The sequence below is a fragment of the Peromyscus californicus genome, unplaced genomic scaffold, assembly GCF_007827085.1.
Source record: "Peromyscus californicus insignis strain IS unplaced genomic scaffold, ASM782708v3 Scaffold_16__1_contigs__length_79575227, whole genome shotgun sequence".
NCBI lineage: Eukaryota > Metazoa > Chordata > Mammalia > Rodentia > Cricetidae > Peromyscus > Peromyscus californicus.
The window spans coordinates 26,931,397-26,956,917 of NW_026294458.1; the positions used below are offsets into that span (position 1 = coordinate 26,931,397).

Here is a 25,521-nt window from a genome sequence, read left to right on the forward strand (position 1 = left end):
CTGCACAAACCTGGTTCTTGGGTTTGATTCCCAGACCCCATGTAAATGTAAAGGAGAGAATCAACATTACACAATTGCCCTCTGACCTCTACACATATACCATGGCATGCCTCCTCCACGATAATAACAGATGCAAATTTAATAGAAGATTAGAGGGCTAGAATTGATTTTGCAATGCTTATTTTCCTTTTTTTGTAATAATTCTTTAAATGCACGTTTAAGATGTTTTTATTCATTTATTTTGTGTACATGTGTATGTGTGTATGTGCCGTGTGAACGTGGAGGTTAGAGGACAACTTGCAGGAGTTTTCTCTTCCCACTATGTGGGTTCCCAGGATTGAACTCGGATTCTCAGGCTTGGTAGCAGTCACCTTTACCTGCTGAACCATTTTATCACACCCATTTTAATGCTCATATTTCTTCATTAACTAGTTAATCTTTTTATTATTATTTGAAATTCTTGTGCAAGTGTACAGTGTATCTTGATCAACTTCTTACACACACACACACACACACACACACACACACACACACACAATTCCTCCTTCCAACTTTGCTCAGGCTCTTTCCAACATATCTTCCTTCCAAACTCATATCCTCTTTTTTATTTGAATAACCCACCAAATGTCCATATAAACATGAGAGTGGTGTCACCGATGAGTCATATGCAGCTTTTTAATGATGAGCTCTTTTCTTCAGCAACCATCAGTTGACAGTAGTATGGAGACCCACCAAGGCTATCTAGTGAGACCTAACTCAAGGTCAGAGAATCTGAGCTTGCTTTACCCAGCAGGACTGAATAATGGGATAATTTGGCCACGGGCATGTTTACCAGGTGTTTGGAAGGGTCTACACATGGCTGTAAGGTGCACTTTGATCTTTCAGGGTGGAATGTCTTTTCCTTCTCCCCAGGGCATATTACAGAAAGCTCTTTTGACTAAAGCTCTGAGCAGTGACTGGGTATTGACTTAGGGCCCTCCCAAAACTATCCTGTGTCTCTTTCTTTCTTATCGTCTAGGTCTATCTTCCTACCTAATATTTCCTCATTCCATTCTCTTCCACCCAAAGACCCTTTGTAAGGTGGAAGCAGTTCAGAGCTGGACTCGAGCAGACTCCCACACAGTAGCTTCTCAGCTAGAGGCTGGACATTGAGTGCTCTTTCCCTTTCCTGCTGGAAATTTCCTGCTGGTTTGAACTTATGCAGGTCTTGTGTAGGCTGCTGCAGTAGTCATGTTCAGAAGACAGGATTTCACAGCTTTTCTCCCCACCCTTCTGCTCTTTCTTACTGCCTTGGAAGGAGGTGGGTTGTAGTAGAAGTTCCATATACATATGAGCACCCAGTCACTTACTCTCATCAATTTGAACTACCTTCTGCAAATAAGAAGCTTCTCTGGCCACAGTGCAAAGCAGCGTAAATCTACAGATATAAACATAGATATTTAGAAGGCAATTTGACACCATTACCATTTAGAAAATAATCTTTTGTTTTTCTGTTTGGCCTATGAATTCTCTAGCCGTGATCTTTGACCACGTTAACAATACCAGAAAAGAAATTCCCTCGTGTGACTTAGGACTCTAATCCAATTTTAAAAAAAAAGCAGTTGGTTACCCCAAAAACAATCTTGTCATTGTTGCGCCAGTGGCCATATCTTGCCTTCCTGGTCAATATTGTAGCTTGCAGGGCCCAAGAACTGGGCCTTTCTCCTCCAGCAGCCTGTATAGTACCTCTCTACATAATAAAAGGTAGTCTTCATGGTGAGTTCCTGGTCAGTTCAGCATTGATTTCCTTATAACCTACACCTGAAGTGTGGGATGTCTTCAGAAATAGGACTTCCTATCTAGTTATGCTGAGCAACAAAGTTAATGATTATTTTTTAATGAATGTTAAAGAATATAAAACATTTCTCCAGATGATTACCATAATAGTGCTATTTTGTAAAGTATCATGTATGTAGGGATGTGTGTGTGTGTGTATGTGTGTGTGTGTGTGTGTGTGTGTGTTTATGGTGACATTGGGTTTAGGGAATGTCACTTTAGGTTCATTTTTTCCCCGGTAATAATTGAGTGTCCAGATGCTAGCTTATGCTAGATTATGCTATCTCACCTAAATATTGACCTGCCTTTCCTAGTGATGAGACCAACACAGATCTCTTTTACTACAGAAAGTGGCTAGTGTGGCCAGTGCCAGGGCTTTCAGGACTGAAGTCAAAGCGTTTGCCAAATTCAGAATTGTCTAATGAACTAACAATAGAAATTACATTTTTCTTTACAAATATACAACTGTAGTGTTCTTTGAGAACAGTTTACACGTGTATAGCATTTGGATCCAGCACTTTTGGCACTATGACCTTTAGTGACACTTAACTAGGAATGATGGGTTATTAGTCCCACAGCAGGTAAATTTATTTCAAGCATGTTGTCTTTTCTTTAATATTCTCCACAAACTTCAATCCTGAAAAATCCTGACATGACAGTTTTTCTTTTTCTTTGGAATTTAGCCAGTCTGCAAGGAAAATAAAACATGTTGAGTTTTTTTTTTAAGTATTGTGAAACAGAAAGGATGTTGTTCAGTTATGTTGAACTAGACTCAAAAGAATACTCCATTGGGAAATTGTCAGTCTACAAAACTAAGAATGACACTCTACTTTCAATATTATAGTTTTTCCTTTAAATGTTCTGTTAAATACTTTTGGGGTACTAGAGTACTACAAAAAAAACCCTGATTTTGTAAACACAATTATCTGCTAATGTATATTTTTAATTATGCATTTAAAATATAAATAGATAATATGCTGTAGTTAGCATTCTAGATTATATTGTGTATATTCAGATGTGTTCCCTTAGACTCACTATAAATATAGTGTTTAGAAGTAAAACTTGCAGACCTTTATAAGAGTAAGCTTTTATAACAAGCATTCAGTAATCACACACTTGAGGTTAAGTAGCAGTTATCAGATGAATATTACATGTTCATTCTCTCTGTGAGATGGCATTTTTGATATGTTCATTTTGTACATTTTTGACAGATGGATGACTGTATAACTTTATGAGCTATAATGTCATGTTTCGTGACATCTCAGTGATCAACTCAAGATAATTAGCAGATATACCATCTTAAACTTAGCATTTCTTATGATGAACACATTCAAATTTATCTCTTCTGACTTGAGATATGTAGAGCATTATTGTTGATTATATTAACCCTGCTGTGTCATAGAATACCAATGTTTCCTATCACTGTAGCATCAATAAATTTTCCTGTGCTCCAGCCAATCAGTAGACAGATCAGTAAAGAAAGTATAGTGTATGCACAAAATGGAATAGTATTCAGACATTTAAAAGCATGGAATTCTGTAATTTCCATAGATGGACCTAGAAAATATATACTAAATAAGTCAGGTGCAGAAAGACAAGCCATCCATGATAACACTTACAAGTGAGATATGAGCCTATTGATCACAGAAGTGAAGATTAGGTTAGTAGTTATCAGACACTGGGAGATACGTGCAAAAAAAGAGATTGAGCATTCAGCAAGTCCATTTTATTAAATTAAACAAAATAGTCTAGGTCATTAAAAGAGCTCTGAATTATACATTAAGTAGATTAAACATACACTAGTAAAAGCCAGTTAATTTAGAGTTGAGAATGATTCTTTCAGTTTTATTCAGTGACAAAAGTATTAATTAGCTCTTAATTTTTGGTTTGTTTGTTTATTTGCTATTTTTGGTGTTTTGTTATTTGTAACATAGCTCTTAACTAAAAACCACCAAATTTTTGTCTGTATATCATATTATAAAGACATTTAGGAACTAATAGGGGTAGTTGGGCCAGTGTTAATGAGAGAAAACTGACATCCAGATTGGAAATTCCTTTCTGTGTAAGAAAGATAGAACTAGTAGGGAAGCTACCCAGGAGTAGGCTTTTCTTGTTACTGACTCAGAGTTCTTGTTTGTTGTTGGTTGTTCAGATTCTGTTTCTCCATGGCTTAATCTGGTAACATGGCTGTGAAGAGGAATTTGCTCATTCATCTAGGCTATGAAGTTTGTTGGTGTGTATTTGCTTTATAATGATCTAAAGATCCATCTGTCTGAAAATGTTTTATATTACTATGTTTTCCCTTAAAACTTTAAATAATTCATGACACTCCTGTGTGTTTTCTGTGTTTGCTTCTGGAGCTCCCAGGGATATAGAGTTGAAACTTTAGAGTGTAGGGAGACATATTTATATAAATTTCCAGTATACAAAACTGCATGAAGTATTTATAGACATGTATGTATCTATATTCATAAACAAAATAAAGATAATCAAAATGTGGACTGAAGGCATACATATTAACCTGAAGAAAATGATGGGAATGGAAACAGTAGGGGACTGTTTTACATAGAAAGTTCTATAAAAATATCTCAAAGTATGCCAAATGCTAACACTTAAAAATATGAGTGATATGTGTTTGATATTTTTCATAGTAATTCTGTCTTTTTATACTTTTGAAACATTTCCAAAAAGAAAACAAATAATGACAAGCATTGTGTGGGGTGAGTTGTGATCTTTTTCTTTTTGTCTCTGGTATACTTGAGTCCTTTCTTTTTCTTGATCTAGATAAGACCTTATCAGTTTGGCTTTACCTTTTAAGAAAAAAATCACTGCCTAAATATCTTACTGGTTTTATATTTTGTTTTCTCATTTATACTCTGATCTTCATTGTTTCTTTTCTTTGCTAATGTTACATGGATTCTGTACTCGTTTTCTTATTTCTTGAGGTCTAGCATTAGGTTGTTGTGAAACAGGTTTTTTTCACGACTTTTTTTCCCCTTAAATGTTAGTTTACACCAGGTGGATAGTCTAATGATTCTAAATGGTAACTGTGGAAGCAGATCTAACAGTAATCACATGTCCTGGGATTTGGAGTGGTGTGCTAAGAGTAGTGCCCTACATAAAGCTTTGAAAACACAGTGCTAAATTTCCACATTGGTGTCACAGGAAGCAGGTACTATGTTAAAAATCAACCAGATGGGAAATAAGGTTGGTAATTTTCAATCTTATTTCAAATACAAGAAAATTTCCAATGCTCAATAAACACTCATCCCAATAATATGTTCCTTAAGGATAGTCAGATAAAGTAAAAATGGTAATTTTTTTTTAAAATACGGTCTTACTGTATGACCTTAGTTGAACTGTGAATGGCTGTGGAGCCAGTCTAGACTAAAACTCTGTTTCCCAGGTATTTGCCCCGCTGAAAATAATATTATATAGCCATATTGTTCAGACTGAAATTCACTTGCTTAGAATCACCTATTTTATAGATGATGTGAAAACTCTTACTAAGAGAAAGACAACAGGTGTGCTCTGTGACTGAGCTGGTGCTTTCAGTAACATATTTGAGTTTGTTTGGTATTATAATCATTCAGAATTTTCAGTTCGTACATACAGACTTCAGCATTTAGCTGCTAGAGATTCTGCTGTGCGGCTGGACTGTAGTTTTCCAGTTACATTGATGGATGTTAAAATCATCTCCTCTCCTGTCTCTTCCCTTCCCGTCCTCTGTCTTCTCCACTGTCTCCCCACTTTCCTTTCTCCCTCTTCCCACCTTCATTTCATGACCTTCTTTTTAGTGTTGCTATTACAGTTAGTATTATAAACATTCCTTTGTGTACATGGAGGAAAGCTACTGTATTTGAATTGATGAGTTTAAACTTCAAAATTGAATGGCAAATCACTCTCTAAATGTGTCCCAGCTCCCCTTGTTTCATTCTCTCTCAAGCAGTAGATATTGGCAGATCTTTAAATTTGGGGGGAAAGAAATGGAAATAAAAGTATATTTTGTGCTTCAATTTTATTTCTTTAATGATTAACATCTCTTTAAATTCTTTCACTAATCAAGTATAATTCCACTAATATCTTAATTGTTTTAAGCAGTTTTTAAGATTATAATGCATATTCTTTATTTTCAGTCATTATGTAATCTGAATATAAAGATTTTGTTTGTTACCTATGTTGCAAACATATTTTCTTGTCTATTGCATGTCTTTTATTAATACTTACATTTTTTTCTTATTTTGAGAAATTGATGATTTTATCCTTAAATTTGAAGATACTTGTAGCTAGTTTTGTTTTTAATTTCTAGTCTGTTCTTGCTATTATAGAAGAGGCAGACATGGAACTGGCTATGTATTCTAGGTTGGTCTTGAATTTAGCAGTGATCCTTCTGCCTCAAATACTGGAACTGCAGGCAAATTCCCCAATGCCTTTTATGCAGGGCTCATTTTCTAGGGAAGATTGTTTCTTAAAAAACCTTGTAAGGTGGTTAAACATTTTCTTCAACTGTTTAACACAATATCACCCTCTATTTACTAAGCAAAAAAAGAAAGTTTTGATGTTTGATATTATCCTTGGGACTTCTGTTCTAAATAGTGTTCTAATGGTGATTTGTAAGGTCCCTTTGATATGATATGTTACTGGCTTTTACAGTTCACATGACTGCTAACCACAGCCTTAAGGCCACCTGTAGCTTTCTGCAGTATTTTCAGACTGTTCTGTAGACTTTTCTAAATTAAAAGTTATGGGTTGTAATCTACTAACCTTTCAGTGGCTTCAGGCTTTGTTGCTCTGTATATCATGTCAGTTATCTGGGGATATGTGGACATGGTGCCTTCAGAAGCCATCAGGCCCTCAGTCTCAGTCTGTTTCTTTCTAAGACCCTTTCGTAAATCTTTCATACTTGGCTCACTTTTGTTAGCAAAATTATACTGAATATCTCTGCATTTGAAAGGAAACTGAGAAACAGCTGTATCTATGGAACCAGCCTGGCCTGACTTCTGTCAGTTTCATTAAGACCTTTATGCTAATTTTTAGGATTTCTTATAGTTACTGCCTTATAGAAAATGTATCTGATTTACGTACTTGGCACTTCATTTGAATCCTGTTACCCTCTTTTTTACTGGTTGACATACTTGTTTCTGTATTGTCTTGCTAGTAATCAACTTTTTCGAAGAATACTTAGTAATACGTAGTTTTTCGAAGAAAAATGTCATTCAAGTTAACTGATAACATTATGCATGGTGTGTGTGTGTGTGTGTGTGTACACTAAGAGGGAGAAAAGGGAAAGATGGAAAATGGGAAGGAGGGAGGGAGGTGGAGAGAGAGAGAGAGAAAGTGAGAGTGAGCATGAGCAGTTTAGGAGAGAAAGAGTAGAGTTTAGGAGAGAGAAAGAGAGACTGTAGAGCTTTTGGTGTTAGACAGGCTGTACCAAGAGGACCCAACTCTTCAGCAAAGTTAGTTTTAATCTTTTTAATCTTTTCAGTGAGGCAGATGAGCTGGAGCTGAGGCAGATAAACCACTCCAATCTCTTTCTACTCTCCCCTTTATCTCATGGCATATGGCGTTTTTGTTTTTTACATGTAAATGGGTGCTATTTGCTGACACTGGAGTGAAGTTGAGAGGTTTGCACTTAGCCTTATTTTGGCACTTTATGATTTGTGCTCTACTTTTGGCCTTTCTGAGTGCAGAGTAAATGACTGTCAGTTTGATTGTATGTGAAAGCTCCTGTTCTACCATGGGATATTATCAGGAACCCAGGATCAGCAAGACTGTATTCTTTGGGAAATGCTTTTCTTCATCATGATGAATACCCATAGCAAGAGCATAGCTAATAACACCATTCAAGTCACACAGTGAGATGCGAACAGTTCATCCTCTTTGCAAATATCACAACATTTTTTATTCTCCTTCATATTAGGGAAAATAGTCTCTCTAATTATTTCTTTAATGAATCAGTTTAGTGTATGGGGCTTTTGAAAATGTTATTTTCCAGATAGATTCAACAGTCTTACCATCTATTGTGTAATTTAGTGGTAAGCTTTGTGCATTCATCATACCTGGGAAGGTCAAGCATTTTATGACCTCAAAAAGCTTGATCCTTGTTTTGAACAGACAATTACCTAAATGTTCCCATTATTTAGAATGGATATTTCAAACATCTCAAGGTTTACTTTTACTATGATTCTCAAGTGTTTTCTTTTACTGAATACAGAATTCAACTGAAGCAGACTTTTATACTATCCAAATTTTTACTTTATGTTTTTCTCATTTTATTTTAAAAGATGCCGTTGTATGACATGCTGATGTAACTTAATAGTAAACTTTACATTTAGATGTTACAGATTTGGCATTTCTGCAAGACCTTAGTTGAAGCTAAAAAACATATTTTGACACTTTGTAGTTGAGAGATTTATGTAGCTAGCACAGATAAAACCAAATTGGATGACAGAAATGGAGAGTGCAGTTTATTGGTTAATCTGAATGTGTGGGTTGGAATCTTCATGAAAGCTGACTGATGGGCAGTGGCATTCACTACAGAGGCTGTAGGTAGAATGGATAGTAGAAAATTGTTACCAATTAATAAATTAATTGCTGGATTAGGTGGCAGATACAAAGGTACGTTTAGGAATTCATGTACTGCATAATTTTCTCTATCGCCAATATATATTTCATATAAAAGTAGTGTATATAAGACAGAACATGATTGTAAATCCTTCTGTTTCTATTCTGGATTACTCACCGGTAGGTTCACTGTATGTGTCTAGAGATCTTCCCGTTTCTTGTTTTTGTAGTAGGGTACAGCCACGCTCATTTATTTGTGTTTTTACTGCCTTTGCTAAGTTTAGATTATCATGGCAGTTGAGTAGCTGAGAAGGAAACTATATGACCTGAAAAGCCTAAAATTGTTATTTGGCCTCGTACAGACAAAGGTTGCTATTTCATGGTGTAGTAGAATTACTTTTCAGGCTGTTGAAGAATTTGAATCATAATAAAGTCTAGGGGAAAGTAACATATTTGTGTGTTACACAAAGGAAAGACTGGATTTGTGTGTTACTACATTTAGGATTAAGTTTCAATCTGAGTCACCCATGTTTTGAAGGAATTGACCTATTGGTTTTTCAGTAAAGGTATGAAATGATTGTCAGTGTTTCTGCTTCTTTCAATTTCATTCAACAATTCTTCTTGGCATCATAAAAGAATGATGACATATTAGTAGTGTAGTGGGGGAATACAAAATGAATGATGATTGAGAGAAACAATGTATGTTCTTTTTATATGTCAAGTCATTTTGGGTTTAATTCTATAGCATTCTATTTTTTTCCCTCAAATTAATCTTGGACTTTTCTCTCATATGTAGTTATATTAGGGGCAGAACATTCATCAGCCTAAGATTAACTAAAAAAATTACTTTGTGCATTTTAGGTGCTTAATAAGTTTTTATGACTTGAATATTAATGTCCTAATAACTTTTATGTATTCATTTATTCATTATTCAGGTATTTGACTGCTTACTATGTGCCAGGCATGACATCTAGGGGCCAGTGAATTGGCAATGAACAAGACAGATAGCATCTCTAATAAGTGAGTTAGACAGTGAATAAGTTTGTAATTTTAAAAAAATGGTAGTGATAATCTAGAAAGCAGAGAGTGAAATTGGGTCAGGAACTTTCAGTGAATTAGGTCAGGAAAATCATATAGCAGGATAAAGTTATGTCATGCTGTTTGAGTTGAAAAATGAATGATGAGATGGTGAACCCTTTAGGGAATGATCATGAAGGGCCTTCTAGAAGAGCAAGTTCAAAGCTGCAGGAGTGGCTGATAAAGATGATTACATGCATGAATTACAGGAAAAGTGTGTGTGTGTGTGTGTGTGTGTGTGTGTGTGTGTGTGTGTGTGTGTATGTGTGTGTGTAAATTCAGGATCTTACATGTTGGGCTGTGTAAGAATGTTAGTGGCAACAAGGCATGAGATTAGTTTCTTGTATGTTTTCCTAGATTTTCAAAGTCAGTAAACAGAAATGCTGGTTTATCTGAACTAAAATAAGAGTGGCAAAATTAATTACATGTAAATGAATTACGAATAAAAGAGAAGTTCCTGCATAGTATAGATAAAATAAGGGAAGAGTGAAGAAAAAGTGTTGAAATAGACCTTCAGGAAATTCACTGTTAGTACTTGTTCTTTGGCCCCATGAGCAACAGTTATAAAGCCACTGCCTAGGTCTTGCCTCCTGTGGAATCAGTCTGTTACCCAGAAAGTAGTGACTGAGTAAGAAAATTGAAAAGAAGTAGGGATTCCAGTAAAGCTGGGGAGTGGATATGAGAATATAGATTTTAAAAAGTTACTATTGACGTTTGTCCTGAGTGCTTTTCTTTGTTTTTTGGTAACTTGGCACAAGTTCTTTGAGAAGAGGGAACCTAGGATGTGAAAATGTCATCATAATGGCTTGCAGGCAAGCCTGTGGGGCATTTTCTTAATTAGTGATTGATGTAGGAAGGTTCAGCCCATTACAGGTTGTAGTACCCCTGGCAAGGTGGCCCTAGATGTCTAAGAAAACAGGCTGAGCAAGCCATAGGCACCTCACTCACTAAACACATTCTTCCACATCCTCTGTTTCAGTTCCTGGCTTCAGGGTCCTGCTTTGCGTTTCTTTCTTGACTTTCTTAGTAGGTAGTGTGACCGGAGTATGAGCTCAAATAAACCTTTTCTTCCCCAAGAAGTTCTTTGGTCATGAATTTGCCCAACTAGTTTTTGGTCATGAGTTGAAACCCTGACTAAGACAGTATTTAACAAGGAAGTTAGGACTGGTAATGGGCCAGACTCAAGTGGTTCAAAATCATTCAAAACCCACAGTCTCATCTAATGTCAACCTCACAGAGGCAAACTTACATATAGGGTGTAAGAAGATAGGATAGAGTGTAGAAAAATGATATGTTCAAATCAATGTTCCAAGAAGTAAAAGGACTGAATTCTACATGAGTGAAAGAAAAAGGCAAAAGCTGAGAGCAAAGCTAGATCTGGATCTGAGTCAATGCTGTGATACTATAGGGAAGGAGACTGTAAAGAAAAGAATTACAGAAATGGTGGGAAGATTCAAAACTGAGTGCGTGTCAGGAAATTCATTTTAAACCAGAAAATATTCCAAGACTTTTGACATAAAGGACTATAGAAAATTATTAAACCTTAAAACATACAAATGAAAATTTAATTGGTTTAATTCAACATATCACCTATAGTTTTATCTCAGTCAGATTTTTGATTTAAGAGTACTAAGTTCTTACCCTTATCTACTCCCTTGATGTCACTAGGTCTGATGTAGAAGATCTGCCTCTGGGATCAGCATTCCTTGTTACGTTCTTTTATGTCTATCCGTTTGCTTTCTGCTGTACCTTCTTTGCTATGTATCTGATTTTTGGGGTTTTTCAGACTCTGCCCCATTTTTCCCATTTATATTTGTGGCTTGCTAGTATCTGCTTGTTTGCATTTATATGTAGTGAGAAATGCAATGAAAGTTAAGTAGAATGAATTTTATAGCTAAATCCTCTAAACCATAAGGATGTGATTTATTTATTTTTTGGTGTCATCCTCTGCTCTTCAGAGATCTGCTCAGTATATAAAGGCCAGCTTACTCAAGGCAAATCATGGTCTACAGATTGGTTGTTCTCTGGTAGCAATCTGTCAGGGAGAAGTATATGCCAAGAAAGTTCTTACATCCTGGCATCATTGACCCCTGACGCAACTTGCCTGCTCTTACTAAACATGCATTTCACTTTAATATTTTATTTCATTGACACTATTTAAGTCTAGAAAAATGGAAAAACCCTATACTCTGTACCTTTCTCCAAATTAGTAATAGCAGATAACTTTTATCACGATAAGATTGTATATTTATTTTATTCCTTGTTCAGCCTTTAGGATGTATATCATTTGATAACCTGTCCCTTCAGAACAATTTCTAGAAAGGATATTATGTGGTTGGTTTTATTGTATGCTTCCACATTTATTGAGATGGTGTCTTACTTTTCCATCTGGGGCACTATGACAAATTTATAATGGTATACAATTGTCATTGGCCAAATATGGTGCCAGGTTGGTGACAGTTTACAACCCCCCTAATAATTTACCTAGAAAAATGCTATGAGTGCTTCCTGCATTGTGGTAAAGAGGTGAACTTGTGTTAAATACAAAAGCAAGTCTGTAAACCCCATTAGTTCATAAAAATTGGAAACTTGTCATGTAGTATAATATATGGCCCATAAGAGTTGACTTTGCAGTCAGACTGGGTAAGAATCCTGGGAGAGAAGCTTCCTTCAGCTGATTGCTTAACTTCTCTTCTCCGTTTACACCAGTAAAGTGGGAATAATGATATTGTCTCCCTCCTAGAGTTTTACAAGTTTGAAAGAAGTAAAAATACATACTTGCACAGAACTTTAAAAAGGGAATGCTTATGTGTTTGATGTTATCATTTAATTTTTAGATTTAAAAATGACAACTAGGTACCTTTCTCTCTGATCCTGGTCCCTCTGAGAGTTATGAAATTATAAGGAAACTATTTTTTGCCAGATCTAAAATATGGAGTGATTTGAAAGTGCCATTTTCTTTTAAAGCTCAAAGAACTTGTGGTACAATTGTTCTAAAAGGAGAATGTTTAAGATTTGCCCAGGACTAACTGAAGCACAATTGTTTTTACACACCTGTAAAAGACAAGGGACAGTGTTAGGATAATAGTTCATCATTAGGAGCATCTTCAAAAGGTAACTTTGAATATCCTTTGGATGTTATGGGATCATGTTTAGTTAGCCCAGTCTCTATGTCTTAAGTGTGTAGAGTTCTGAAAAATTGGAAGGCAAGATGCTTTCATGTGTGTCCCTGGACCTTGTAGATCTTAAACACAATTTTATGCTTGTGTGTACTTTTCTCTAGAAACATGTCTTTGGTTTCTAATTATTTTCCCTTATGACTTCCTACACCAAATGGTTAAGTAAGATATGATAACTCTGAAGGCAATGTATATGTTTTGAAAAAGTAAATTTACATACTCTAATTACCAAAGTAGATATGCCAACAAGTGTATTTTAGATTTTAGTAGAATAGACCAAAATAAGCCTTTTTCTCCTCCAAAATAACTAGAGGATTTTACCATCATTCCAGGTAATCAGTGTTTACTGTGCCCAGAAATGGTCATTCTTCAATCTGTTAACCTGGCACATCCAGAGAAAATGGTGATTTTGTCTACTATTCATTATTTGTATTCTGTTTCCTAAGTTACTTTAACATTCTCCAGTTTTATAATTGGGTGTTTCTTACAGCATGTTTAGAAATGAGTGTTTTATAAAAGATTGTTTCAAAACCTTCATCATTGAGTTTAATGTAACATTTGCACTGAATACTTGTACTCGATCTGCTCAGCACTGTTGTGAAATGCATTATATGAGAAAGAAGGGAAAATTGGAGAAAAAGGAATTTTAGTAATGTTTGAAATCTTAAAAATCTTTTCTATTTACATACTTGTGAAAGCATTTAAGCATATTTGATCTGTTTGAGTTTGTATTATTAAAATGATTTAAATATTTTTCAATAATTATTCTTTGGCTTCTTAGAAAGGACACATATTCTAAATTTAAAAACTTTAGTTGAAGGCAATTAAATAAATAATTCAGAAGTGTATTCTGTTTACTTCTTAATAATTAAGCAGGTTAGACTGTGTACTCTTTATAGTTGTTGAGTTTTAATTTATTTATTTGTTGGTGTGTTGGTTTTTAGGAATTTATTTAAGGAACGGTGCTATTGGAGAATAAAAACAAACAGTAATGCTGCACAATAAAACAAAGGGAGCTTTGAAAGGAACAAGGAAGAAAAAATAAAAGTCAATTGGATTTCAGAGTTTGAAATCAGTGTTATGTAAATAATCCCTTTGAACTTTCTCCCCATCTTTGGAAAAAGTATGATGCCTAATAAATAGTAAGTTTAATTGACTCAGAGGAATGGATTTTGGTATTGCTCTAGAAGTCTTTCCCAGTAGATTTGTTATGATTTCTAATAGGCTTCTTACAGGGCTCAGCTAGGCCACTATTTTAATAATTCTTGAAGTAAACCATATAGCCTATCCCATCTCTGTAATGTTGTTCACTAGTAATATTCAAAGCCAAAATTATTGCCTCCACCTGAGAGACCACCATTACAGAAAAGAACTCAGTTTGCCTTAAGATTTTTTCAGTGTCTTTAAAAGTTTGAGACTTTTATACTTGAATGCAATCCATATTAATCATGTCCACTTTTCCCTTCTTCATCTCCTTCCACATCCTAGCCCACATGACTGTAGGGCTGGCCACTTAGACATGGATAACCTATCAGGGGAGTTGTCCCGGAAAAAAACCCGACTTTTCTCTTAGTAGCCATAGTGTGCCTAGCATTCTTGCAGTTCCCAGCTGGGTCTTAGGCATTGTGAATCGTTCCCCCATCCATGCTGGAATGTTAACTGATGTAGTCTTGTGCAGGTGTTATGTAGGGCAACCATAGCTATTAAGAGTTCCAGAAGAAAATATTTTGCAGTATTCTTGCTTTCTCTCTTGCTCTTAGAATTCATGTGCCACATCTTTCAGTGTTTCCTAAGCCTTAGGTGTAGTGTTGGTTTATAGATGTCTCATTTGAGAGTGGGTACTCCACAGTCACTTCTTCTCTGCACTTTTACTAATCATGATTCTCTGTAATAGCTCTGATAACTGAAAAAGAAGCTTTTTTGATGTGGGGTGGGAGCTGCAACAAATGTATGGGTGTAATGATAAGTATTGAAAGGCAATTTTTGTCTTATGTATGGAGCAAAATTGATAAATTTTGTTTCCATACTACTGTGTGCCTAAAAAGTCCTCCCCATCATGTAGTCCAGTAGATGATATATACATATTTCAAAAGATGACTGATTTTTTTATTTACTATATTCAGATATATAACCTTCATTTCCACATGATAGTTGGTAGGGAGAATTTGTTTCTCCTTGTAATTCTTTGGAAATACTGCCTTTAATCAATAAGCTATAATTACCATGTGCTAATGCATTGCTCTTCTAATTCCATTATTTACTTTTCAATTATTCTTCAGTCTTTGTAAAAACCTACTTTATTTTATACACGTTTGCCATGGAACTGAGATATTTATTCCACTGAAGTCTATATTTAAAATTTATCCATCTTTTGACTAGTTATGTTAAGATCATAACTGTTGCTGGCCTTAGTGGCACTGGGCCGTAATCCAAGATACCTGGAGAGTAAGGCAAAAGTACCTGAGTTCGAGGCCTTCCTGGGCAATTTAGTGACACTCTGTCTAAAAATAAAAGTAGCATAAAGGATGGGGATACAGCTTAGTGATAGGTCATGTGTGAGGCCCTAAGTTCAGTTCCCGTGATGCAAACAAACAACAACAACAACAACAACAAAAAAAAAAACCCAGGATTGCTCATGATAACTTTAGATTACTTCAACAAAGGGATTTAAAATAAGTATTTGCTATAAGCAAGCCTGAGCTGGTGCTGTGAAAACATAAGTGAAGCAGATACGGTTATATAGTAGTCCTTGTGTTAGAGAAAAATTGTGTTAATCAGATAAAGGCAGACAGTATTTAAATGAGCAGGATACTGGCTTAATATTGACAACTTCATTTTATCTTTTCTGATTAACTGTATTACTTGGATTCCTGACTTACTGGCCCTAGCCATATTTTTCATTTTTTTCTTTATTTTTTTATAAGTCTGGGGAAGATTAATTATTATGTGATATTGGTTAGATTGACTCAGGCATATGAAATATGGTGACTTTTTTATATCTTCATAGTCTGTTTATGTTTCTAATTAATTAAGTGATAATAGTTGTCTTCTTTTCAGTTCTGTAAATGTTTATTGAGTTCTTGTTAGGCACTATTTAAAGAACTTCAGAGAAGATAAAAATGAATACATTCGACAGGCTTATCTACTGAAGAAACCCACAATTGATAAAAATAGCAATATAAAATAATAGTTAATGAGCAACCAGCTTGCTGTGTGCTAGTCATAGTATTTAAGGAAGAGAATGTTTGTCATCATTCAGTCTCGCAGCAGCCAGGATCCTCTTAGATACATGTTTTTACTCATTCACTTAACAACCTAGGTGTCTTTCTGTTGTCACCTCTTGTAAGAAACTTCTTTTTCCAAACCTATGAAAATAGCAGTTCATGTAGCTCTCAGCATTGCTACCTTGTGGTGTTCGACTTCACTATCATAATAATTTGCTTGCTTATTTTTTCCTTTTTTTGAAAAATATAATACAGGTAATCTATGTATTATAGGAGCTTGGGGTTGCTGAAGGGAGAGTTTAAATTAGTATACAACATGTAACTTCTTCAAGCTCTAGACCTCTTTTTGTATTCTAGATGTAGACATGAGTGGTGGTCATAGGTGGGTCAGTTTGCTCATTCTTTTCTTCAATAAATGCATTGATAGTCTAGACCCCAGCAGACACTGTTCTTGCTAGTGAGGATAGTATGAAGACAACAAGGCCTGTCCTGTTGCGCTCCACTCTAATGAGTGAAACAGTAAATAAAACTCACTCTTACAATGGATTGTGTAATGGCCAAATTAATTTCTCTAATGTCTTTTTCTGGACCACTTTATAACCTAATCTTCCTCTCTTTTTTGTCCCTGACCATCCTCTTGTCCTGTTATCAGTGGTTTTGATCCTGCTCCTGAAGCTGTTCTCCAGTGGCTCCCTGAGGCTTGCTGCTGCAGAGTAATTGTGGGATTGGTTATGTTCCCTTAATGTAATGACACTGTCCTTTTCCTTTTCTGGACGCCATTTGTCTGTCAGCACAGCTTAGACGTAGGTGTCTTTTATTTTGCTGCTGTGGTTTATTGCTTGCTTCTTTGTTTCTGTTTGTAAGAGTGTTGCATATGCATATTAAAGATCCAGCCAATTAAAATCCTCAGACTTTTTAAAAGGGGTCTTTCATTGTAGATATACTGGCTTATAGGATTAGCTTATGTTTATGTATTGCATTTCCATTAGCAAAACTACTTTTGAGACTTTAAATGACTAAATCTCTGTGGAGATTATTAGTAAATATGACATCAAGGTCATCATAGAGATTTCATAGCAAATTTAGAAAGATCACTTTCCAAGGACATAAAATATTAAGATCAAGTTTGAATGAGAGAATTGCTTGTGGCTAAATCTTCTTATAGTGAAATATACCAAATTGTTTTCAAAAGCTCCTCAACATCCTGTTTGCTGCTGCTTCTGTCTCAGCTTTGATTTTATATTCTCCATATGCATGTCATTAGAAAGGAATCTCAAAGGGTCTTCTCTAGGTGCTTGAGAGATGGCTCAGCAGGTAAGGGTACTTGTTATACAAGCATGAACCCAGTTCAGTTCTCTGGCACCCACATAAAAAACTAGGTATGGCCATTTATTACCATAACCCTTAGCACTGTACAGGCTAGAGACGGGATTAAAGGAGATTCCTGGCCATCCACTCAGCTCTAAATTCAATGAGAGACTCTGTCTCAAGGGAATAAAGCAGAAAGTGATAGCATAGGACTCCTGGTGTTCTCTGGTCTCTATATACATGTATGTATATGCCACACATATACATTACAAACATAATTTCACACAGATAAGTAGAATAGAATAGAATTGATTTTTTTTTTTTTTTTAAGAAACAGCCATTTGTGTATCCATTCCTACCCCAGGTCTTGGTCAGCCTTGCTACAAAGTTCCACTGAACATGTTGCCTTTGCTGCCTTATAGCTCTTCCTCCTTTTTACTTTTCAATCCTTTTAATTGTCTGTGCTTATGCAAACATGTTAACCTTATCTACCATTTTTATAGAATCTTTATCTTACCTTTATATACTAGATAACTTGTTCTCACTTGCCAATTTGTTATACATTGTAGATCTTCACATAGTGTTTACATATTAATATGCAGGGCAGGAAGGATTGTTCAGTCAGTAAAGTACTTGTGGTACACATGCAGGGACTTGACTATGTTCCATAGCATAACTGTATAAAGCCAGACATAGCATGTGCTTGTAATCCCAGTGCTAGGGGGACAGAGACAAGAGGGTCACTGGGGCCTTGCTAGCCAGCCAGTCTGTCCTAATTTAGGTTATTAAGAAACCCTTCTCAAAGGAGGTGGAGGGCATTTCTGAACATAATACCAAAGGTTGTCCTCCAGCCTCCAAACACAAATGTGTACATATATGCACATGTGAAGACATACCTGCACACACATCCAAAAGCCTAAAATTAAAAAATAGGAATATGCAAATTAATGAGTTGGAGAAATATGAGTATTAAAACCTAGAAATCATTGTTAATATCATTTAAGAAACCTATTGATACTCTGACCTTTCAAAAATATACACATAGTGCTTTGCATTGAATGTGACACCTTTTGCTGAGAATCTGTACTGCATGTTTTCAGTACTTGTAATGATTGATAACTTCAATTTTTTCTTAAACTAGAGATGTTAGCATTCATGAAGTCGACTACATACTTTTCAAAGCTAATCATGAAGACATTACTAGAAATGCAAATAGTTTCTTGAATGATTACTAATTCTAAGTATTTACTTTTTCATAGATAAATGAATGGAGTGCTTGAAGTGCCCTTTGAGACTCTGAAGACTGAAGGTAATGTCCAGTGATGTTTTCCCATAGGTTTTATCGTCATAGACAGGCTTTATTATTTTCAAGGCCTTGGGTTTACTACTTAAACTCTTTCTTGATTGACTTCTAATTAATCTCTACCTGAAAATAATTTATAATCATAAGTAAAACAGAAAAAAAACTTCTGCCATCTCACAATATTTAATCTTAATTGTTTGATGTTATACTTATTTCTACATAGAAATTGTTATGCTTCCTATTTTTCTTAGTATGAATTCTTACTTTAAACCTTCCCCTTTCTTTAAGTTGGCATATTGACTCAAAAGCAGGAAGTAAGAATATATTCATGCCCAGGAATAGCTTTACAACTTACTATAGGAGGGATAAAAATGCTTTCATTGGAGACATCCACACTAATCTGATGACATTTAATGGCTTCAGAATCAGAAATCCAGATTGCAGACAGGAAGTTTACAGCAGTTTGGGTTGCTGCATTGTATATAAAGAGCCTATGGGGCTTGAGAGGCTTCTTAGACAAGAGGGGCTGTAATTACTTTGCTTCTTACATGCATGATTAGATCTTACGGTGCGAATAACATGCTAAGACAATTTATTAAAGAAGAGTAAATCACAGATTACATTGGAGGGGGTTGAGGTGGTGTGATCCAACCATCAGGTTGTGAATACATACACTTAAGCATGTGTACTAGCTTGTTTTTAATTTCTTTACACCAGTGCACACCTCAAACGTTCCATTTAGCAGTGGGATATGCAAATTGTTCCAAATGCAGCAGCAGTACTTTCACCTGAATGTCAAAACTGTCAGACAGCTTTAAATCAAATCTTTATAACATTTTACAGAACCATCCAGCCCAAGACTGAGGCACCAAACTCTAAAAGCACTTGATTCTCATCCTTCCAAGAAGCTCCTGTATGTCAACAGAGTAATGTCAGAGTTCTAATTCACCTGCTTTCTAATTTTAACCTTTTAAGGATTTTATTTTATTTGGCTTAATTATGATATTTTCTACAAATTAATGATAAATGCCTTGATTAATAAGACCAAATGTCAGAGAAAATGACAACTTGATGAAAAATTAATACTAAGCAATATTTTAAGATACAGAAGTACTAAAGATGTATTCTTGAGCCTCCTATTTCATCATCTCTTTCTTGAAGGTAGGTAACCAGAATTCTCTTTGTAAGTTTTCACAAACACATGTATCTATGCATTTAGTGATATAATTTCATCCATCTTTATTATTAGTTATTACAAATAGAAATATATTCTTAATTTACCTCTTGTGCTACTGTATCATTCATTTTTATTTTACAGACTCTAAGTAATGCATATTGTGGGATAGTGATAGAAATGAGGTTAGCACACTGACAATTCAGTTTGTCGTGTGTGTGTGTGTGTGTGTGTGTGTGTGTGTGTGTGTGTGTGTGTGTGTGTGTTTTGGAATGTCTCATAGTATAAAACTTATCACTTTGACAGTATTTAGTTACCACTATTTTCTCTAATGAATCACCAATTCAGTTGGACTGGCTGGCCAGAGAACTCCAGGGTCCACCTGTCTCTGCCTGCCTAGCACTTGGGCTACAATGCATGCTTCCATGCCACCTTCTGTGTGGGTGCTGGAGATCTGCACTCAGTTACTTATGATTGCATAGCAAACATTTTACCGTCTGAGCCATCTCTGTGCACTGTAGGAATTTGGGTTTTAAATAATTTTTCTTAAGTTTTTCATAGACCTTAATAAATGTAAATGACTCTGATTGCTTAAAAACCTAGAATGATAAATATGATTATTCTTATTTAGCTGGTAGTCACATCCTTTAAAAACAAAAATGTGCTGTGTACTTTTCATTTTGAAAGTTTTTGCTTTACTTTACAAATTTTTCATACTGATGTATACTGTGCACTAAATATATTGCCCCCCACCTTTCAAGCCTTTCCACCTTCTCTTCTCTTACCTCTCCCATTCGTCTCCTTTATTTCCCCTCTGCAGCTTTACTTCCACTGTGTCATATGTACACACTTGTTTTTGTTTCTCTATGCACCACATGTGAAATAAGACATAGATTATTTGTCTTTCTGAGACAGGCCTCTTTCACTTACTATCATTATTTCCATTTGCATTCATGTTCCTACAAACATCAACATTTTGTACTGTTTCCATATATATTTCTGTTTTCATAAATTTAAGATTTTTATTGTGAACACTTAGATATTCATTAACTGTTATATAGAAATGGAATTATGCAGCATTAATATATGTGCTGTAACTTTATATTCATATTTCACAGATAAAGCTTTGCATCAAACAAAGGAGGGCACAGTGACCTCTTCTGTGTTTTGCTTGTTTGATTGTTTGGGACACAAAGAACCACATAATACATTGTCAGTGAAGTAGTCTTGCTTTGGGCCATCTGCTCATGTAGTGACATTCTGGTCATACCTATCAACAGAAATCTTGGCCAGCTAAAGTTAAAATCACTTTTGTGTGCAACAGACTGGGTTTTTTTTAGTTGATGTGTTAGGCATCTTGTTCTGTATAGTAGGGTAAGTAGAGGTAAGCACTAGTTAATACACAGTGTATGCCATTCCCAAGTGAAAACATTCTTCAGTATAGGTTTCTGGGAATATTTGCAGTTGGAAGTGGATTTCGTTGAATCTTTTCTCAGTTGGCTCCAGATTTTATTGTTTCATGTAGTGCTTGGTTCCAGGCATCCAATCTGTACTGGCAAAGCCTTTTATAATGGGTAGAGCCACCAATATTGCTGCCCTCAGTACTTACATACCTGCCATGTCTAAAAGCTCTGTCGGCTAGTTAATCACTTCTTCGGAACTCAGTGAAACAACTACTGTCCTGACAAGGGGTTTATTTTGTTTTGTTGTTGTTGTTTGTGTTTTGCTTTGTTTCGTTTTTTGTTCCATTGCAGCACAAGGCTCCAATTATGTCTCATCTCCATACCTGTATTTATCTGTAAGCAAAATCAATCTTATTTTCACATATCAGTAACTAACATATTCCCCAATTCTTAGAAGCATCTTAAGTTACATATTCTCCAGTGTGTGCATCTTCCTACTTATTCTGTTTATCTTTACATCAGTTTATTTCTGCATATCAACCGAGTGTTGGTTTTTCATTAGTTATTCATTAGTTACAGAATTTGATAAGGATATGAAATACTTCACAATGAGTAAGGTTATGTTTTTAGTTCAGATTCTAGCTATTTGGGTTTTGTACTCTAAGACATGGTTGCCTTCCCCAAAATGTCTAGGAACAAGTGAGCAAAACTGAAATCCAAAATAACTTCTGAAAATCTTTGCTAGGTGTCTCATTTTTTAAGCTTAGAAATGAGGATGACTCGCTGAGCCTACACAGACTCAACTCTCAGGGAGTTGAGTTATGATGCTCTAAACCTGATGCTTGAATTAACACACAAAACAATTAGCTGACTTTCTGTGAACAATCTGATCTAATAGAAAATTTAACAGTCTCTCATCTATGTAAAAATATGCTATAAATAAATTATAATGGACCAAAACTATATAAATCCCCAGTTTTGAAATATATATGAGAATTAATGTTTTTTTCTAAATGTCTTTTTAGCATCTTTTGGAAGGGCATTATCTATTTTAAGCCTATATTGTATTCTGTAAAATAAAATTATTTAGAACTTTTGTATGCAAAGATTAATATGGCTTATGAAGTTTTGTTCTATATAAGTACTAGTTAGAATAATCATGTTCTAGAAACAGGGGCCACCCACCTAATTTGTCTCATTTGGAAACCTATATTTCTTAAATGACTGCCTTTTCTTTTTGGCTTTTGAGAAGACAGTCTCACTACATAGACCATGCTGACTTTTAATTTATGGTGACCATGCTGACTTTATTTCATGAATGCTGGGATTACAGTCATGTTCCATTCCCAGGCCTTGACTCATATTGTTATGTAAGGAAAAGAAAAGATATCAAGAAAAAAATATAGATTTACTATTTCATGAATGCTGGGATTACAGTCATGTTTCATTCCCAAGCCTTGACTCATACTGTTATGTAAGGAAAAGAAAAGATATCAAGAAAAAAATGTAGATCCCCCCCAAATTCTGCTATCATTCATGTTCCTTAACTACCTACCATCCTTCCGAATGCTCTGGTCTCTTTTTGGATTCCTTTAGTGTTGACAAGGTGTTTTCCATTCCTCTAATGAAGTGGGAAATAAATTAGCATGCATTCAGGGATATTTAGATTACTTACTGTAGTAATGCTCAACATGTCTTTGTGATACTCTTCAACTCCTACCCACAACTAATTAGTGACTTTCAGAATGAGAGAAGATGTTAGTTGTGCAGTAGCTCTATATTTACTAGTGATCAAAGGAGTGTTACTAATGTGCTTGTCAGTATTAGAAAAGAGTTAAGTAAATAAAGGGCCAGATGGTTGCGCCCAGAACCTATCAAGAGCCCCAGTATGTGTGGGCTGGTCCAGCAGAATGACAGAAACATTTCCCAGGCCAAGTGGAACTAGAGTTAAGCTTTTGCTAATATCAGGAAGAATGTGTTTCAGATGTGTTTTTTTTTTTTTATGGTATTGTGATTCACATCTGCAGATCTCATTGGCACTAGGTACCATGAGAGCCACATACTCCTTGCTTCAAATTCAAGCAGATTCACAGGTCTCGGCAAAGCATCTTGCCATGAGTCATATTGGCATACAAAGTAAAGTAATTACCCTGGAAGCATTTTTGTAGGTTCAGAAAATACTAATTTTTTTTTAATCTTATGAAACTCTATCTTTTTTCTTTTTCCCCCTTTCCTTTCCAGCTGGCCTTTTGCTTCTATCTGCTCAGTGCTGGGTAATTATGCCCAGAAAAAAAGGATTTCTATAGTTATAAGTGTTTTTTATACTTTATTTTAGGCTGATATTTGTATCTTTAAACAGATTGTGTGACTCATGATATAAGGTACCTGGTAATATAGTACCTGCAACAGTGCAGGGTTACATGGGAACTAGTGAACATTTGCTTAGGACTTTATGCTGTGGATTCAGATTGATTAGGAGCTAGGGAACAGCAGAGCCCTATTCTGTGTGTGTTACCTCTCTCTTCCTGAGCCTATGCATTATACATACCATTTCACAGGTGTTCATTCTTTTACCTTCTCATTCTATCAATTTTATCTTATAAATGCTTCTGAAAATCTCTACATTGTTTGAGTTGCTAGGATAGATACTTGGATCTGTGAATTGTTGAGCAGGTAAGATAAAATAGAATGTGTATTTTGAGGTATTTTCTTCTTAGAGTCACACCAATGATGTTTGAGAAGATTGGCTAACTTTTAGCCCCTACCTTCCTTCCCTCTGTCTCTTCCTTCCATTCTCTTGACATTTGTTGAGTGTTAGCTCTATGTCAAGCATTTTATAGATGTTAAACTATTGAGCAAAAGAGCCATATAATTATTACACCTATGGAGATTATCTTCTAAAAGGGAAAGATACTAAGACATAAACAGAAATTACAAATAACAATATTTTATTAAATTATTCATTTTGCTCATCTCTGTACTCTGCCATAGTTTTAGGAATTTAATGTACAGTGGAGTCATTATCCCCAGTAGCCTGCATTTTAAAGAGTGGGTTACATCTGAATTGAAATGATAGAAAAACCACGTTTCCTTTCACCTTGTCCAAACAATGCAGGTAGTTTGTTACAAACATAGATATGAAGCAGTATTTTGCTCCAGGCTGAATTCTGTGGGAAAAAAAAGTTTTTCAAAGCTGCTTATACTATCTTATATGGACGAGCTCCATGTGTGTTTTCAAATCTTAAAGCTTGTCAAGGAATTTCTAGTACTTTTTTAATTAAAGAAAACTGTTTCTTTAAAATAACTTTTGTTGGTGGCATATTATTTATCTTTGATTCAGGTTTAGTAATCCTGAAGAAAAAGCAGGTGATGGAAGTGTATATTTTTTCTCTTATTGGTCATATGCATACAACATTTTTGTGTTCTGATGAGAGTGTCCATTATGCCTCCTATTGGATTTGTACACCGCTTGGCCATATAGCCTACTTTCTCATTCAAAGTCATTCCAAGGTATTATGCTGGACTTCAGCCTTATTCAATAAAAAGAGGCCATTTCCTTCATCAGCTGTCCACTTGGACATACATTCTTTATACCCTTAAAATATTTTGTATGCATCCAGTGTTTATTAGATGGATTTGTCAAATTACTCACAGATAATCAGTTTTTTAAAGTTATAATTTGAGCTGTGACCTTTCAAACTGTGAATTATAAGGTTTGACCCTTTGGTTCACATTTTGGCATAACAGCCATTAATTATAGTTTTTAAAGGACATTTTATTTCAGTTATAATTTGTGTTATGAAAACAGCTTAAGTGTTTTTCCCTTTAACTTTCAGGAATAACTGCTCAAATATATATGCATATATATATCTACAGATGTATACCTGTGTAGTGTGTACATTCCATTATAGTGAGTCAATAAACTACATGTGAATATTATATTGAAATATATTTGTGTATTTTATACTGATTCATTGTGATACATACCTGTGGATATTTTTATGTTATAATCATAAGTTAACTCTAAGATCACCCTTATTTTATATACTCCTATTATGATTAACTGTGACTATTAAGATAAAAAAGCCTTACCAATGAAATCTAGGTGTGTCCTTTTACTTTTCCTTAAACAGAGAAACAAACTTTAGGTGCCTAAGAATGGCTATTATCTAATGAATGTTCTAAAGACTATTTGAAGTAGTGTGGTATAGGCAAATGCAAACTATTTAAGTGGTTTTTGCAAATATCCATAGTTGAGATACTGAGAGGAAAAGGATGGGGCAGAAAGGTCAGTGGAGGAGAGCTCAGAATTATGTAGATATCTAAACACTGATAGTGTCCATATTTTAATTACATAAAAAGAAGATGATCATATAGCTAAAAATAATGACACGGATTTCTGTTACTAGTTAATTAATACTACTTAGATTATTTGTTTTTAAATCTGTCCTTCTCATTTTGTGTTAAACTTAGT

The 25,521-nt window shown here is 35.1% G+C and overlaps 1 protein-coding gene across 10 annotated transcripts in view; it reads left to right on the plus strand.

Annotated features, from left to right (window-relative positions):
* Nucleotides 1-25,521, plus strand: part of Zbtb20 (zinc finger and BTB domain containing 20) — a 786,974-nt gene that overhangs the window by 122,792 nt on the left and 638,661 nt on the right. For all 10 annotated transcript variants that reach the window (XM_052740705.1, XM_052740707.1, XM_052740708.1 and 7 more), the window contains exon 2: nt 18,427-18,476. The gene's annotated coding sequence lies outside the window, so the exon portion shown is untranslated. The remainder of the gene's footprint in view (nt 1-18,426; nt 18,477-25,521) is intronic.